This window comes from Onthophagus taurus, chromosome 1 (assembly GCF_036711975.1).
Source record: "Onthophagus taurus isolate NC chromosome 1, IU_Otau_3.0, whole genome shotgun sequence".
Lineage (NCBI taxonomy): Eukaryota > Metazoa > Arthropoda > Insecta > Coleoptera > Scarabaeidae > Onthophagus > Onthophagus taurus.
This window is the reverse complement of record NC_091966.1, coordinates 9,147,889-9,164,578: the sequence shown is the minus strand read 5'-3', so window position 1 is coordinate 9,164,578 and position 16,690 is coordinate 9,147,889. Positions and strand designations below refer to the sequence as shown.

General features: G+C 36.4%; 1 protein-coding gene across 7 annotated transcripts in view; it reads right to left on the bottom strand.

Annotated features, from left to right (window-relative positions):
* Positions 1-16,690, bottom strand: part of LOC111417394 (RNA-binding protein 6) — a 348,948-nt gene that overhangs the window by 100,771 nt on the left and 231,487 nt on the right. Inside the window, exon 1 of one of the 7 annotated variants that reach the window (XM_023049655.2) lies at positions 12,904-13,105. The exons of the other annotated variants lie outside the window; for them this stretch is intronic. The gene's annotated coding sequence lies outside the window, so the exon portion shown is untranslated. Of the gene's footprint in view, positions 1-12,903; positions 13,106-16,690 lie in introns of those variants that run through there. 7 annotated transcript variants of the gene reach the window in all.

The window sequence follows — 16,690 nt, the reverse complement described above, 5'->3', positions numbered from 1 at the left end:
CATCGAGGCCATCCAGCTTTTCGACAACGAGGATGTCCTGCGCCGCCTTCAAAGGATGTAGCCGTTTGATTTAGTGAGCTAGTGCCCTAATCGATTTAAACACAAGCAATAAAAATGTGTGTTCCGTGTTTTGTGTTATAAGTCTAAAAATATGACAATATTTATATTAAGTGAAAAGCAGACTGGACCACTGGGTAATGCTGCATTTTGTTTAACTTTGTGTAATGTCAAAAAATAGTTAACTAATTAGTATGTACTTACTAGGTGTTATAGAATTGTGCTATGCATAATATAAAAAAAATGATATTGGAATTATAACAAAATGATATGTTTCTTTTATTGTGGTAAATATGTAGATATTTGTTCCGGAAATATTGGCATATACGTTTATAGAGTTTTTTTACGTTAGTAAATCAAACTGGAATGATGGAAGTTGAACGACAGCCGTAAACAAAACAAGTTCGGCACAACCGGCGGTGGTTTTATATACAGAAAATATACTTGGTGGTTGTACGGAAGGACAAATATGTGTGTGACTTTATTGCCTTCTCGAGCAACCGCGGAAAGTCGCGGCTTGGAGAAGATCGCGGGGCGGCGACGGTCGCTCGTCCCAGTCGATAAAAGTTAGTATTCCGGGTGCGCCGGTAGCAAAAGGTTGAATTTACTACTAAGGATTATATTGCGCGGCTTTTAAAGTTTTCATTCGCCCGCTTTACCTCCTTCAGTCCACCAACGAATTTCGACCCTGGTTTTACGGCGAACCGTTTCCAAAGCGAACAAACATCTTCGCGCTGATGGAACGATGTTTTCTTTGCGACGCGTAGATTTATTTCTTTTGGAACAGTCTACGTAAACAATGGCGTTTAATACGCACATATTGATTTATTGTTTTCCTCAATCTTTTTAAATCATTTTTCTTGTTTTGATCTCGAGGATTTAATTGTGCATAAAACACGTTGAAACAAAATGTGTATAAACGTTCACCGGACGTGGACTAACTGCAAGGCTTTGTAGTACATTCAACGTCACATTAGACCGTTTGGTCGACTACATACCCGAATCGTAATCTACGGGACTTATACTAAATTGGACCATGGTACAATGTACGCTTTCACGTGCCGCCGGCTTAGGGTAATGCATTTCCGGCTGTTTAAGCGTCCGGGAGCCTTTGTTGTGTGCGGCTCGGATGGAAAAACCAAAGCAACGCGACTTCAGTACGCTTAAATCTCTCTGTCTTCAATATTAAGAGTGGTGCGCGCTAAACCGTATTCACTCCGTTGCCTTTTAATTAATCTGCCTAAAATAACAGGGAAACGTGCACACCACGAAAATGAAATACCCACAAAAAAAAATAATATTCGGCTTATATTGCTTGGTTTTTCATTTTAAATTCACCCTTCTCTTGTTCTAAAAGGAAGTATTTTCCGATTTTTTTTCTGTGTACAATTTGAAACTGCAAGTCTGGTTTTTAATATACTCCAAGCAGAAAATTAATACGTCTGTACCAACAACTCCACAATTAATGAATGTTATATATAAATGGTAATTAATATATTTCATAAAACATCAACAGGTGGATTTCTTATTAATGAGAAAGAAAATTTGTTTCTGCAATTGTAAATGATTTTGTAAAAATACTTGGTGATGATTGTACAATGAATATAATTTTTATTCATATCTCGGTGTCGTGAAGGGCGGTGAGGCGTTTCGTTCTATAGGAATATGGGGAGATAATAACGGGTACGGAGGCGGTGGCGACGACGGTCGTGGTGACGGTGTCGGTATAATGCGGGATCCTACGGGAGCCGATCAGCAGAACCAAAGCACTCTAATGAACTGTGAACTTGATAGCCCAGATACGCTCGGTCTCTTTTCGTGTTCCATTAGAACGGAAGCGGGCGGCGCAGTCGTTACCGCCGTTTCGCGATCCACACCGTCCCTCTCTCTCGCACACTTCCGGATCCAGCTCGGATAAGAATATGTCCCGCACGAACGCCGGATACTTAACCAGGTGAGATACCGCACCGCGATTATCTGCGATTTTATAATCCGCGCAAACGGTCGCACCCTGGGGAATTCCCGAACCCGCCACCACAGCCAACCCAAAATCCAAGGTTCCCTTTCTACGACCCTTCATACTCCTACACCATCCCACTTCGTCATAACTTCCTCCACATATAAACTCGCTTTAACTACCCGCGGTGGATAAATTTACATTAAATGTTTAGATTATATCCAGTAACCGGATTTACTACCTTAAATATATAAATTACCTACGTGAATAATCCTAGAATAATACAAATAACGTTAATTGTTGTTTAAATATGAATCAAACTTTTTTTTATAAAAAATTGAATGCGTTTGAAAACTTTTTCTACGAAAATCCCAAAATACACGTACGAGTTTTTTTTTGTTGTGCGTTTCGGTACAAGCGCTAACGAGTCCCGATCGAGAACTGATTGAAACAGTTGTGTTTTGGCAAACAAATGCTCATGTACAGAGAGTTCGTTACGAGTAGCATAAAGTAGAGTAGAGTACATTAGTTGCATAACGTTGCATTTTTTTGTAAATTAACGAAATTGTATATTGTACTTGAATAATACTCGGCGATTAATTTATTCCATAGAACTAAAACTGCTAGATATGTTTTATTTTTTACCAAAAAATATCTCAAATTTGTATATCAAAATATTCTAACTTATGGCTCCTGTACAGGTAGCAATAATAAACTTCACGTTGGTTGAGTTTTTTATTCAAATAAGAGGTACTGATGGCATAACAGGCACAAATCGTATACACATGATACATTTTTGGAGTCTACTGAAGCTTGTAATCTTAACATTTCGATTAAACTGAAATTAAACAGAGAGGTAACTATGAGATGAAGAGCAACAATGAAAACTGAAGGTTATTAGGTGCCTCAACAGGTCTAATAAAGGAGATGTCATGCATGGGTAGAAAGCACAAGAGCAGCTTGTTGATCAAAGTTATACGGAAACCGTTGTTAGATAACTTAGTAGAGAGAGGTTTATCCCTTATGGCTATCGTCGTATTTACCTTCTGGTGGAATGGAAATTGATCGGTTTTCTATACCAATTCGTGTGGCTAGACCAATCATCGTTTCTAATGACAAAGTAATTAGGAAAAGTGAACGAGTTGGAAGACTCTAATTGTAAATCGATTATATCCATTTCGTAGAACAACCCCCAAAATATGAGTTAAGGGTTTACCCATAAAGGTGCCAAACAGATGAAATCAGATGATTTAATGGAAAAACAATTAAGGATGTAGATTTCACATCATTTATGATGTTATATACAAGGCTTCCCTTTTTACCAATCATAGATTGAACACCACCTGTAATTACGCTAGATATGATGGAAAGACATTAACTTTTTGCAAGTCACTTTGCATCTCTTCTGCAATAATACCCTTTGAGCAAGATGGTGGCGCAGTATATATTAATGTTGCCAAGAGAAAACTGATTTCATATTGCAGGGATATCCAAAAGTATTCAATTCTTTTAACTTGATCTCTTTCAATTTGAAGAGCCAGACGACTATCTTCAATCTGGAAACATATCTTCTCTGTACCTCTGCAATGACACTTGTCAGCATGATTACGAAGCTGAGAGTTGCTATTACAGAAGAGGTGGTCACAAATTTTGCATGTTCCAGAAGTAACTCATTTCATGTACAATTTCATGAAAACTCGGAGGAATATATTGGAGGTCTTAGTTATACAGGATGTTTTGAATTTAGGTATTTGAATTATTCTACTATTTCAGATTATTATAATACTCTGACGCCCGATTGTTCAGAGATACGTTTAAAGTTTACAAGGTAAAGAAATGCGTGTTTTCTAATTATACCTCAATTGTCCAGTATTATTTTAAAAGCTCTTTTGCCTCTATAATACCGATAAGTATTTATCAATGAAGTTATGGTTAGAAAAAATTGAGTATTCACAATATAAGAAAACTGTAGGGATGTTGACCGGACTGTAAGGAGGATGAACCAAATTTTAATATTATATTTTACACAAATGAGACAGAATTGTCTATGACATCAAGAATGTAAATGAAGAAACTTCAGTGAAAAATTAAAAAAATTTTCTACCACCACTCCATGTAAAGCTGGGTGTTATGAAAAACTTTGTAAAAGCTATGAACAAGGATGGCAAAGGCTTTCAATACCACGGTACAAACTTTATACCGTCGGTTAAAAAGACTCCATTTTACATGCAAAAAGTTAAATAAGCCAATTTTAATGGAGCATCCGAATGTTGCTGCACGCAAGGCAGATTTATTAAACTCTTTGCAAACATATAGAAATATAGGATGGAAAATCTTCTATACGGACGAAACTTTTTTCTAATGGATGGAAAGGTAAGCCTCGTTTTTCATTTCACTCACGAAAATATGCATAAAAATATTCAACGATGAGAATAATTTTTTTTTATCAAATGATAACTAAAATATCGAGACTTGTACTATGATTTGCGTTATTCGTTCGCTGGAACTTTTGAGAATATTAGGGAGATAATAGGAGATTGAGAATTTGCTTTGTGAATTGGAGATGAAACGTATTTGCAGTATTTTAGACATCTGCGTGTATGCTCGGCATCACGAGCGTGATGAAGATATTTAATCAATCGTGATAGCATCAATTTATATTATTGAAATCAAGGAAAAAGTATTGCAAGTGAAAAAAAATTGTTCTAGAGTTTTCCAAAATTAGCAGTGGAGTCACAAGTCAGTTTTACACTTTATACCTACTTTTTATCTGTTATCTCCCGAAATTGCGTGATGACTGCTTTCCTAACTGTTAGTAAAAATAATTAGGAAACAGTTTCTAAACTCTAAAATATAACAAAAAAACTCACTATGATTTTACCAACTACAGAACATACTCTACGTATTTATAAGTAAGTTTATAGTTCTATGTGCCAATATAGCCAAATACCTTAGTTATATGCTTAATACTAGACTTCGATGGAATACTCATTTGAAAAAGAAAAAACAAGAACTTGATATATGTTATAAAAATATACTAGCTGATTGGAGTAGATTTCACTCTATCACTTTATAACAAGCTAGGTATTACAAAAACAGATATAACGCTGAGTTAAATATGGACATATTTGCTCCTTGACATATTCGTAATAGTGATCTCCGCAAAGATTGATTGAGGTGGACAAAGATGAACAAATGATCTCCACTCTATCTCTGCTCAACAAACTATTCTTATACAAACAGATATTAAAATCACTGCTGCACTACTAAAAATTTAAGGATTATCAATGCTCCCTGATATGTTCCTAATAGTGATCTCCACAAAGATTTGGAGGTGGGCTAGTATGAAAGGCTTCATCCCAACATCGAGGCGGTTACTCAGATAACGTAATGATAAGAAATCTTTGTGATTATTATTTTAAGATAGTAAGATATTGCTTACAACGCGGTACATTAACACCATCTCTCCGAAAGCGTTATGAAGATATCAAGATCATCAATGGCCGAAGATGTTTTTAAATAAGTCATTGTTCAAAAATTTTAAGAACAACATGGGCATCCACGACGTTTTAAGCACAGTAAACTTTGACACAAACGAATCTGAAGTCTTGATTGACAACTTCAAAAAGCTTGTAATTATTATGGTTAAAAAATTGTAAAGGAGAGCGAAGAGATCATAGAACTACAGTGATATTCACAACGAGATGCATAAGTATATACAATTTTTTGCATAAGAGCATTAGAAATTAATTTTGAGACAGCAAATGACCCTAGATAGTTTTCGAATCAAAGAAAATTAGGTATGTCTCATTAGTTCGTAAATAGTACTGGAAAAATATTTTATTGTTATTATTTAGTTATTAGGGTTGATACTTTAAATGTTCAAAATGTGCTCCATTGGGGTTCTAGACAGTGTTCAACGAACGACCACGCAGATTTGACGTAATGCAGGCAGAGTTGTCCTTTAACATTCCCCATATGTAAGCATCGGTTGCTGTCAGATCAGGGGAATGACATGGGTAGGGAAAATCAGGCTCACGGGAAATGATTCGTCCTTAAATAGTTTCTTGCAGCATAGTCACAGTCTGTCGAGTGGTGTGGCAGGTCGCCCCGGCTTGTTGGAACCACTGTTTATTCATCCGAATGTTACTGGCACTACAAAATCTTCTTAGATCCACAGTCACTGTGTCTGGCGTCTCAAAATCAAGAAAATGAGTTTGACGATTGATAAATCCGTCCAAGTGAATGTAACTTTCGTCGAAGAACCACACATTGAGCAGGAAATCTTCATCCTCGTACACTATAGCCAAAACTCGTGCACAACATTCAATCCTTACACGCTTATCTTGCTCCGTCAATCGTTGTCCAACCTGTATTCGGTACGAAAATCCACCGATATTTTTAAACAATCGTCGAACTCATGTACTGCTGATATTTAATTTCAGGGATGTTCGTCGTAGAGTTCGATTTGGTGACTGCAACACCTGATTGAGGACACGTCCATGATTTTCATTTGTAGACACAGTTACTGGCCTACCAGACCTTCCCTTTCACTGACACAGTACACTTCCCGTAAGACGAATTTTTTTTTGTACATACAAATTAATGTTGGTTATGTGAGTTTCCGCTGTAAAATCGGGATGAAGGTGATGGATAGAGAGATTTAGAAATAATGAAATGTGTTTGGACTCGATTTCTTTTAGTAGTTCTAGATTGTAATTCAAGAATTTACTTATTAGTTGTATCTATTCTATTATGACATGGTTCCTATCGACTAACAGATATTGCTTCATATTCTGAAATCAATTAATCACAGACTTAAATTGCAAATTTTTACCAATACAATATGTAAAATCGTCCAATACAAAGGGTAGATGATAGATAAACGTTTGCTTTGAAAGAAACAAGTTAAACGTGATTAAAAAACTGGAATTCTATGTCGTTATTTATCAGATGGTAAAAACAACAAATGGACGAATTAAATTCGATAAAACACGTGGAAAAATCGGTGTTATAAAGCTTAGTTATTAAATTAATGTTTATATAACTAGAAAATCATCGATATGGCGAGATAAATAAAAATAAAAAAACCAATAATTAAATTACAGAGGTGAAATAAATGGAACAAAATCCTTTTAACGACAACAAAAAAATACTATTTGCTGTTATTGAAACATTCCGTTAAAATGGTGGAGGCGCGGGTTAACTTGCTTAAAATCATATTATTAATTAATTGACATTATATAATATTAATTAAAAGTTTAAAAATATTAATTAATAAAATTACTGTTCATATTGGCGGTCTATTACAAAAAGTGTTAATAAATTATGTAATATTGAGTTAATAACCAGATAACTTTGACACTAATTAGCTCGATTCGATAACGACCCTGGGGAATTAATAATTCAAAACACGGTAATATCTGCTACAATTTTTTTGATTAATATAAAACCAACACCTATTTGATGCAATTAACTAACCGTTTTACGATAATTTACAAAATGTCCGACTATTCATGCCAACTTTCATATTATTTTATATAAATTATAAAAGTTTTAATAGGTTTTCGGAACGCGAGAAAACATACTTTTTAAAATTGGTTCAAGTAAACTTCAACTGTTCTCTAGAAGAAAGGTAATTCTCAATTTCTCCCTTCTACTACTGGTTGGAGGGTTATTCCGGTCCCTTGAAAAGGAGGTCAAACGAAGGATGGCGAGGCCGCGACGTAAACCATATGGAAATAGATCGTGAAGAGAGCATTTTTTCTTTCTGGTCGCGAGAGAATCTGTTAGAAACCCATAAAAGTCGACGGTATTTTCGTGTTTAACCTGGAGTGATTTATAAATCTGCGATTTATGCGATCTCCACGCTCGGAAATTGTATAAAATTTGCGCAACTCGGCCGAATAAAATTGATTTATCGCCAAGAATTCTGCTGTTTTCCATTTTGCTTCTTGTGCCGGTAAACAGGAGGGTTGCAAACTTACTCAACCCCCTCGCGATCCACATATTTTCAAACACAAAACTTTCTTTAAATTGTCCCACATTAGCGCCATAATGATCATTTTTTCGTGCACCAAAAAAAAATGGGTCGCTTTAGGTGTCAACAAAAATCCCATCAAATTGTTTTTAAAAGGCAATTCTAAAATAAATTGACAAAAACAGAAATGTGCAGATATTAAATTACAATGTTGAAACAATCGCTCACTAATCGAGCACATAATAACCTGCCAATTTTGGGCGTTTGTACTTTTGTGTGGAGTCGCTTTTATATCAAATTCCACGAACAGAATTGTAAATATTAAATAAAGGCTAGCGCCGATCGAAGTATCAATTTTTGCTTTTAAACAACAGCCCACGTTAAAATATAAATCGCAAAGCGGCGGCCGTCACGGTAAAATCACATCGATGCAGATATATAGAACAAATAAATTTTAGCTATTTTCGTCCATTCGGCTTCGATCGTCGTGTAGGTAGAACCCGGACCAGTTCGTAACCGTAACAATCTGATGTAATTTGCATATCGATTGTAACCGAAAGGATATCAACGACTTCTACACGATATATGCATTAGGTGATAGAATGGATTTTGGATTAATAACAGTGATAATAAACGCAGATACGAAAATGACAAAAAACAATCTAAAACTTAAACGCTCAAGTTATTGACTTTCGTTCCTAGGGGAAGGTTATAAATCGCGTTTCGATGTGAGCCGTGGCTGAAGGCGATATGGTCGCGAGTCGCTGCATGTTTGACATTTAGGCGAATCATAAATCATGGTCGAAGAGAAAGGAGAGAAAAAAAACTTGCGGCACTGAAGGGTGGTGAACCTTCGCCCTTCGAAAACGCCGAACATTCAAGACGACCTATAATAATTTTGCGCGTGAGCTTTTTGCACGCGTTTTATTCGCGAGAGCTCGACCCGAAATAGAAAATCGGATTCCGGGCGATTTAAATAAACCGCCGGCCCTTTAATATAACAGATAACCGTCCGCCGGCCGCGCCGTAATTTATGATCATCCAGCACTATATTCTCGCCGAATTTTGTCAGATTTACGAGCGGTTGTTTTGCGTATTAGGTGAAACGAGTTACCACCCGAAGGAGATAATAAAATTCAGTTAAATTCGAAATTTAGGTAAGTACAAGGTCAACACGAAGACATTTCAAATTTTGTTAATCTCATTAGTAAAAGTAAAAAGTAGTCCAATTCAGTAACCTGTTGACTAAGATAACATTTCTACAACAGGCAACTAATACGGAATATGAAAGTGCGTTCTTGTTCCTCAAAGGAGTACTTCTCCGAGACAAAGCAGTCAAAGTCTAGTAATCTCTTCATAACAAGCTGTAATGTATTACAAAAACAGATATGACGCTGAGTTAAATATGGTCATATTTAACATGATAAATCCGTAATAGTGCTCTGTCTCTATTATTATTTCAACAGCTATTAAAGTCACCGAACGTTTCCAAAACAAAGTATTGAGGAATATCAATGCTCTTCGATTTATTCGTAATAGTGATCTCCACAAAGATTGATTGAGGTGGACAAAGATGAACAAACGATCTCCGCTCTATCTCTGCTCAACAAACTCTTATACAAACAGATATTATCATATATATAAATCACTGCTGCACTACTAAAAATATTAAGGATTATCAATGCTCCCTGATATGTTCGTAATAGTGATCTCCACAAAGATTTGGAGGTGGGCCAGTATGAAAGGCTTCATCCCAACATCGAGGTGGTTACTCAGATAATGTAATGATAAGAAATGTTTGTGATTATTATTTTAACTCTCTGTTTTTTCCATTTTGATGTGGTATTATAAATATGATTAGTCGCAACCCACTGGGCACCCTAAGTATGTTTAGTTGGCTATCTTACTAGTATCTTACTACATCAAAGTGTATGTTTCAAACAAAACGTAAAAATATTGTCAAAGTGATACCTGGATCCAAAGGATTGGCAAAAAAATGTGTCAAATTGTTTAGTCTTTTTTTATGTTTGTATTGTATCTTACACAAATAGATATATTGAGAATAGAAGATCAGAAATTGTCTTCCAAAGGGATACAGATTGTAAACTAAGTTGCCGTACCGAAATTCAAGCTTTGTTAGAAGCATTGTTCATTATTGCGGTAAAAAAAGGGAATCATGTAAATGTCCATGAATTATGAACCAAAAATGGCACTAGACTGATAAGACTGAGTTTTTGGATATAATGGCTTCCATGCTCATCGTTACGGATTAAGGATTAAAATATATATTTTATAACTTAGATAAGACTGAGGGCTGCATTTAGATGTAAGAGATTTCTGTTTCCACGTCACGCTTTATGTTTTGACGATGTAAGAACTAGAAAGGATCGAGAAAAAACTGATAAATTAGTCGCTATCAGAAATGTTTACGATAGTTTTGTGAAGAATTGCATGAATAGTTACAGTTTGGGAGAATTTGTTACAATAGATAAGATGCTACATCCATTTCGAGGTAGATACCAGCCGAATATGGCATGTAAATATATACTCTGTGTGATATCAAGACCTTCTATACTTGGATATTCGAGATATGTTGTGGAATACAACGCGATGGACCTTACAAGACATCCAATAAAGCGTTCGACGTAGTCCAGAGGTTGGGTTGGATTGGGTTGGGATTAAGTCGATAAAAAATTCTAATCGAAATATAACAATCAATAATTACTATACTAGCTATCCTTTGGCTGTCTATCTTCTGGAAAATGGTCTTACGTTGATTGGTACGATGAAGAAAAACAAAAAAGAAATTCCTCCTGAGTTTCTTCCAAATAAATCGCGTACTGTGGGAACTACTCTATTTGGGTTTCAAGAAGATATGACCAATGTATTCTATGTACCTAAAAAAAAGTAAACCTGTAATTTTACTTTCTATAATGGACGACACAGGTGAAGTTGACAGAGAAACAAATAAACCAGAAATAATCCTATCTAACAATAGCACAAAAAGTGGTGTAGATACTGTTGACCAGAAGTATGCATTTTATACCACGCAAAGAGTTACCAGAAGATAGCCTCTTGAAATTTTTTTTTTTCGAATCCTAGCTATTGCAGGAATAAATTCTGAAATTATGTTCAATAATACAAAACCACTAGAAAAACCCCCTAGGCGATAGAAATTTTTAAATGAATTAAGGTTGGTTCAAAATTTAGACACTACCGAAAGATTTGGTGGAATATCTTTCTTAATATCGAGAGATGCCAGAGGTACCCTTAGTAAACCAAAATCTATGTGGCACGTGCCAATTTTGTAATGCCCAAAAAATAACAAAACTACAGTTACTTGTAGTAGTGTCATCAATTTGTTTGCAAAAATCACTAGAAAAAAACTGTGCTTTGCGATACTTGTTGCCAAAGTTGTCAAATGGAAGAAGACTGACGTTTTGTTGACGCGTTTTTAATTTTTCACGTTTTTGCAAAAATAAATGTTTAATGTTTTATTGTTAATATATGTTTATGTGTTGTTTTTAATAAATGTTTAATTTTTCACTTATTTTGCCATCGTTCCTGGCAATAATTATGGTGTCCATTATCAAATTTTTTCTATTATTGCATTTTCATTTTTGTTTTAACTTCAAAAAAGCTTGTAATTATTATGGTTGACAAATCCAGCACTATATTCTAGCCGAATTTTGTCAGATTTACGAGAGGTTGTTTTGCCTATTAGGTGAAACGACAGCATAATAAAATTCAACTAAATTCGATATTTAGGTAGGTACAAGGTCAAAACAAAGACAATTCAAATTTTGTTAACCTCATTAGTAAAAGTAAAAAGTAGTCCAATTCAGTAACCTGTTGACTAAGATAACATTTCTACAACAGACAACTAATACGGAATATGAAAGTGCGTTCTTGTTCCCCAAAGGAGTACTTCTCCAAGACGAAGCAGTCGACGTCGCGACGCCTTCGAGAGAGAACCGAGGAAGATTGGAGTGTTCGGATGAGACGCGGTTCGGTTTATCTTGAGCGGAATTGTTCGCAGTTACTCCGAGTCGAACATAAGTAAACAAGCGTCAAGCTGCTTACCCAGTAACAGATTAGCTACGGTCCGCTTTGCCGCTACGCTAACCTCGACGTCCTCCTTGAGTAGGGTAAAGCAATAATATTGCTTTTGGTCCGTTCGCAAATAAATATCGCCTAGAGGCGTCCGTCGTGTCGCGAAGACTTCCTGCTATATTAACCGACGCCTTAATTCCTTGTTTACCACAACCACCTAACTTTATTCAAAGTTTAGACATTTCCAATCACTTAATGTTTTATTCATCAGAAAAACTAAAATTTTGATTTGTAATCACATGGTGTGCAAGGAAGATCGATGACACACTTATATAGAATGAAGTTGAAAATGTCGATAGTTAATAATAAATACTTTGGGTTTTAATTAAAAAAGAGAACGAACCGTCGGATAAAATAGTAAAAAGAGTAAAAAGAAATAGGGTAAAAATGAACGAGGGGGGCGAAATTGGGGAAAATACTAGTACGTAAAGAGAGGAGAAAAAAGCACCGAGATTATGCGTAATAATTTGAAAGTGGGACTCTCCGTCGTCGGGGAGACTGAGCCCCGCGGAATTACCGGACGTACCATAAAGGTCTTCAGCTTCGCGCGCCCTTAAAGGACCAGCCAATCAAGATAACCGAGGCGACGAGAAGGATCTACTAAAGCCCAGATTTGAAGACCGAGAGGATTGAATTAAAAGAATTGGGGATAGTTTCAAGGAAAATCTTCGTTTTTATCTTACTTGTCTCTTCAGGTTAATATTTCTTTCTATTTTTTTAATAATTTGTGTTAAATCGAGGTAAATTTCGACAAATCCAAAGGGATGATATCTTTGTAAAAACAACAAAAACTTACTGTTGAGTGGTTGTGGTGGTTGATCACTAAAAACGTCGGCGTGGAGCGCGACGACGACGACGACGGCGTCGGTAGCGTCTAGATGGCCGCGAGAGAATGCCCTCCCGGATGGAAGTCTGCGGAGAACTTAAGGGAGTCCTGGATTCGTGCTGGTCCTGGACGCGCGCGATCCTTACACGTGACCTGCAGAGTGCGCGGCGGTTCGCGGAATGGCGGGAACTGATGGGCGAGCGTCGCGCCGCTTCGAAGGCGACGCGCGGCGCAATCTGCTCGTCGCCCGTCGTCATGGCGACGGAGCGCCCGATGGCGCCACCGGGTGACCGACGCCGTACTACACCACGGGCACGGCCTACTCGGTCACCGATTTTGGCTACACGTGTCCCCTTTTTCAGAGAAACCAAAAAGATTTTTTAACCCGACTTCACTTTTTTATTCATTTCAATTATTACTTCACTCAAAATGATGATAATAACGTAAAAGCTTTTATAAGTACATTTTTATAGAACATAAAGCTTCTATCCAACTAAAATATCAATCATCGCTAATAATGCAAAAGTTTTCAAATAAATTTTTATTAACCCTTCGATAGGCGCACGAGTATCCGGCAGATAATCGCATATAATCAGCTTGGGGATCAATATCTCGGGCAACCATTGTTTATGCTGTAAAGTTTGTAAGCCGGCCGTACATAGACGTTCTTTCGTTTCAAAAATCGTGGCGTGTTGAGATGTGGCAAAAAAGCGTCATGTTCCATACACTTGGTAAAGTATCCTAATGATTGCGTGTGATTGCGCGTGGTACATCAGTTTCAAGGGAAAAATCGTATGTGTGTATGCAAAAAGTGTCATTTATCATAGCAGACGACACAGCCCTCTTGTTTAAAAACCCAACATGGTCAAATCTTTTATCTTCACTCAGAGACGATATGAGAGTCTTGTTAAATTGACTTGACTCCAATAAACTGTTCCTCAACTTTGAGAAAACTACAGTCTATGACCTTTTGATACACAACGACTTCTGTCAACAAACTGTTTGTGATTGTCCTAAGAGTACTAGAGTTAGTTCTGTGACATATCTCGGCGTTGAGGTGGAATGTGCAATATGTCCAAAAAACTAAGATCAATAATGTTCTTGATCAAAAATCAGTCACCTCATGTGTCGAGCGCTTTCATGAGGAAATATTACTTTGCAATGGTTGAGGCAAATTTGAGATACGGCGTTATTGCTTGGGAAGCAACTCAATACTATGGGGCTTACTTTTTAGTGCCCAAGGATCCGTTCGGAATTTCGTATTATGGTTATGTGACGATAATTTTGCATCTGTGTCGTAAATAATTCTTCTGTGTTACTGATGAGTGCTATTTTCTTATGCTAGTCCATATCAAGGAAAACGTACCAATACTACCTAATACTAGGTTACCGCTCGGTATCTACTTTGTAAGAAATTTATAAAATCTGTCTGTGGAGCTAACAGAAATAGACAATTAGTTTATATCCGATAGATCACCAGTTGAATTACTCTAGAGTCCTTATAAATTAACAGCGTGTTCAGTTTCATAAGTGCTGTAAATGTACTTCATCATGAGTTGTAACAGGACTTGAAAGAAAAGAGATGTATTAGAAAGAGACTAAATAAAATCTGGAAAAAGAGAAAAGCTTGACAGAAAAGATATAGACTGAAAAATAGAGGAATGAGACTGAATAGATACTGGAAAGAAAGGAAGTAGATTGGGCGGAGATGTACTTCACGGGAAAGAATCTACAAAGGTGAGGGAGACACTGAATACAGATTGAAAAAAACAAGGAAGATATTGGCAACAGAAGACAAAGGCTGAACAGAGATATAAACAGACACTGAAAAGAGAAAAAAAGGAGCTGATTAGGAAGACAGGGGAAGACTGGAAAAAGATTGCAATAGCAATAAAGGCTGGATTGAGAAGAAGATTACTAAAGAGGCAATTTGAATCTTCCGCTTAATCCGCAACCTCCAAGACGATAACCTATGACTGTGAAGAATTAATCAAAAGGCAATGAGTGTGACCAAATCAATCAAATCCCTGTACATAAATTTACGTCACTCCCTACAAACGGTATACCCATTTCTTGAAAAACTATATAAACTTCAAATATTTTGAAAGATTTGCAAACATTCCAATTCCATTGCTGTTGAGTTCTGTAAAATTGATCGAATACCAATAAACAGTATACCAGTGAGAAGGCAAACCACCATTTAGGATTAAGGATCATTATTTACGACTAGGAAGCAGTTTACAGACACCCAAGTTAGACTGGATTTATGAGATGTGAAAAAAACTAAGAAACTACTCAGGAGTTACTTCCTTAAGCATCATAGGTGGAAAGCGAAATCGCAGTTGCTAATAAACTTTTCAGTGTAGTTTACACTGAACATGAAGATTTGGTCTTTTGCCAAGAAAGTGGAATGAAGCCAATCTGTAAACTGCGATTGATAATTAATGCAATAAATTTTAGTGGTTTAGGTAATAGTGTTCGTTACTAACCATATTAAACAAGGTGGAGGGTCGGTTATGGTGTGAAACATATGATCTATACGGTCTGAATCTACTATTCAAGAGGTGGCAGTATGTGTTATAAAACTTTTAAAACACTAATTTATGTTTAAGCTTGCAAATTATATGAGTTTTTGAGAAAAAAATCATAAAGTGCCGATAACTCAGGGATATCTTAAATATTACTTTTTGTTTAATACATAATAAGAATAACTATGGAATTGAAAATTTTCAAATTAGAGTGAATTATACAGAAAAAAAATTTACCACATATTTTTTCATGAAATGGTTGCCGAGATATCGATCCCCAAACTGAAATGTCATTTATATTATGCATATATCAGCTGGACACATCCACCACTAACGTATAGTTAATATATTCAAAATAGATGATAGTAACAATATAAAAGCTTTCATAACTCTATTTTTACAGAACATAAAGCTTCCTCGCAACTAGAATATCAATCATAACTAATAATGCAAAACCTTTCAAATAAATTTTTATTAAAGTCATAAACTGTTAGTACTAAAATAAATTATTGGAAATCCATAAAAATCAATAAAAGTACATGTATCATTAGTGAATTAAGAAGTGTTTAAACAAATTTTTTATGATTACTAGGCTTTCTGTTTACGTAAAGCAGTAATATAACGAAGACAGGAAGTAGTATATAATTTGTGTTGCCCCACTGGAACGGTTGATGATAAATCGAGCGTACCGGTGATTTAGTATTCCAAATGCCAAACGACAAAACCACAAACAAGCGACCTCTCATTTCCAAGTGTGATCGATATACACGACGTGTGGCCGACGGTGCTCGTCTTTTCCCTAAATAATTTATGAGTGGCACAATACCGAGCGAATATGAGTTGTTCAAACGATTCGACAAACACAATTTATACGGACGGGTTAAGTTCTCCTTTCGTTTTCGATATTTTCGTTATCTGGGGTAGTTGTTTTTATATGTTGGGGTCGCCAACGTAAATATTGCCGGTCGTCTGTATAACGTTGCGCGCGCGATGAAAATAGCCGGCGGATGACGGGAAGGGGAATATTTTCGACACGGATCATTCAAATTATTCGCTACGTACGAGAGAGAAGCAATCTAAATGGGATCTCGTGTCGGGGGCCGTGCTTTTTCCGTCGTTTCGAGGCGGCCACTTGATTGGGCCTTTTGTGAAAAAAAGCGGCGTCCCTTATCGGGAAATCTGTGTCCTATCGACCGGCCGTCTTCGCCCTGACAAAGGAGGGTCGCAAC